The following is a 2,500-nucleotide window of genomic DNA, read 5'->3' on the forward strand; positions in this document are numbered from 1 at the left end:
TCGGATCTTGGACCTCTTCTGCCAACCCGATGGCTCGATGACTAGGGTCGTTGACTTTGCCGCGTTAATCTTAAGTCCTCTGGCACCGAGAAATGAATTCAGACGATCAATTTGCTGCTTGAGGCCCCAGTGGGTAGCTGTGGTCAGGATAATATCGTCCGCAAATGCCATGGCCGATACCTTCATCCCCTCACTGGTAAAGGCCAACTGGGGGTCAAGCTCAGCCAAGAACTCGTCAATGACTAAGTTGAACAGGAGCGGTGAAAGGGGATCACCCTGCCTTACCCCCACTGTAGGATGGACGACCAGCGATTTGCCTCCGAATGTCAGCACTGTTACCGCATTTTGGTAAAAGTCTTCAATGTACGAGATAAAGTCTTCAGAGATCCCTTTTCTGCGTAAGGCTCTCAAGATTGCCGGTAAAACAACCCTATCGAAAGCCTTCGCAATGTCAAGCGAGGCCAGAGACAAGGGTCGCAGTGACTTGCGCGCTTCATCAATGATTGTCGCAAGGAGAAGAATGTTTTCAGCACACCCATCCACTGGCAAAAATGCCCTCTGCTGCAGGTCCAAATCGAGGTCAGCAAGCAGCCTTCGGAAATATATCTTATGAAGCAGTCTAAGGAGCACATGAGATATTGAGATTGGGCGGTGTTGCGAGGCTGTTGAAGCACCAGGAACTTTGGGAATGAAGATCGTTCGTGCTTGGGTGAGAAAGAGTGGAAGTCGCTTCAGCAGCAGGAGCAAGTTAAGTAGAACCTGGAGTATTACTGGCGGAACCTTCCGCAGTTCCCTCGCCGCAAAGCCATCAGGTCCGGCTGCCGAGCTTGATGAGGGCATTGCCGCCTTAATGTCCATTTCTGTGATAAGGAACACAGGATCGATAACCTTGTGCGGGCGTTCGATAGCAGGAGACACTGATGAAGGCACCACTTTCTCCATGATCTCTCTCCATGCTTCTAGAAAGGCTTGGGGATCCTCCACCTTGGAGTCCGCCTCTCCATCCAGAATCTGTCTTGCACACTGTGTCCTGTTCCGTCTGAAGAGTTGTTGTGTCAAGGCGTATTCCCGCTTCTTTTTCTTCCTGCGACTTTCTTGAACAGGTGGAAGAGGTTGGCGACCATGCGGACGCAAGTCCGAAGCGAACACCTCCCTTAGGTAGGCATTAAGAGCTATCGTTATATCCTCCCTGTCGAGGAATCTCTTTGCAAGCTCCCATAGCTTGTATGCTTGGTACGCTCTTGGCGGAGGTTTTGTTGTTAGACCTCTTAGCTCAGCCTCAATCACCTCACGGTGATTTACCTCGGGGATGACCAGGGAGGCGTCCTCAACAGCTTGCTCCCCAATGTCGGCTAGCACCTCCTGAGTGCTTCTTGGGTAGAGTCTGTTCTGTAGGTCTTCCACCAGCCTCTTGTAACCTTCCTGCCTTCTGTGCGATTTAATGCTGTGCAGCGTGCGGTGCGGAAACGCTCTTAGTAGCTGTGCATTGATGTCCCGGACCTTCTGGGATCTTAATTCAACCTCCTTAGTTGCCATCAGGTACTCCTCCTCCTTTTTCCATCTGGGCTTGAGTCTGGCCAGATTCACATCTTCGTTGTATTCTTCAAAATGCCGATGCCGGCGATGCTGGCTCAGGCCAATCTTGCTACCAAAGGTTGCAGTACATTCTGGACATTGGAATGTCGTTGTCATGGTTGATATGTGGCCTGTCATATTCGCGTCAGCCGGGGCGGCATTTTCGGAACAGCCGGTAGCTGCTCCGTTCTCAGAACCTTCCTCTGTGGGCTTGTTGCCCGAACGCTTTGGCATGCTGCTCCTTTGAGTGATTTCTCCGGGGGGCGACCCGCAGAACACAGGTTCACCTCCCTCGTCCTCGTCATCGGACGAACGTAAGTCGGGTGGAAGTACGAACTTCCTCCTGACCCTAGGTCCTACCCCCGTAGACATCCAGACTGACCCCACATGGACACTGTCAGCAGAATCGCGCGCATTCGCCGCATCAGTGCCAAGGGGAGCTGGTTGACCGGAGGGGACCGCAGGGGTTGCACCAAGAACTGGCTCCCCTGAATCAGCGTATGAAGCCACGTTTGAACTTGGCTCCTCCGCAGCATCAACAGACGCTTGGTCAGGTAGGGAGTTAATAACCCGCCTGTCCTTAGGCCTTGCCCCTGTCATTACCCAGGCTGACACCCCATGGCTGTCGGCTGAAGCGCGCGCCTTCACCGACCTACCACCAAGGGGAGCTGGGGAAGCAGAGGGGGCCATATGAGCATAGCATAATGTGCCTTCAGTGCGTTCAACCCACGTACAAGCCGTGGCCGTTGGCTCAATAACCATTGGCAGTACTGTGGCATGAATACCGTCCTGGCCTTTAGGGTCATTACCCTCAGGGCTCTCGGGTTCCATCAATTCTGCAATAGTTTCAGCTCGTTCACATCCGTGAACATCAACATCGATGCCTTCAGATCCCTCTTTCTCCGCATTGTGTTCTCTCGCTCCT

General features: G+C 52.9%; 1 pseudogene; it reads right to left on the reverse strand.

Annotated features, from left to right (window-relative positions):
• LOC142790777 (large subunit ribosomal RNA) overlaps positions 1-2,500 on the reverse strand; it is a 9,280-nt pseudogene that overhangs the window by 3,853 nt on the left and 2,927 nt on the right.

Source organism: Rhipicephalus microplus, unplaced genomic scaffold (assembly GCF_043290135.1).
Source record: "Rhipicephalus microplus isolate Deutch F79 unplaced genomic scaffold, USDA_Rmic scaffold_124, whole genome shotgun sequence".
NCBI lineage: Eukaryota > Metazoa > Arthropoda > Arachnida > Ixodida > Ixodidae > Rhipicephalus > Rhipicephalus microplus.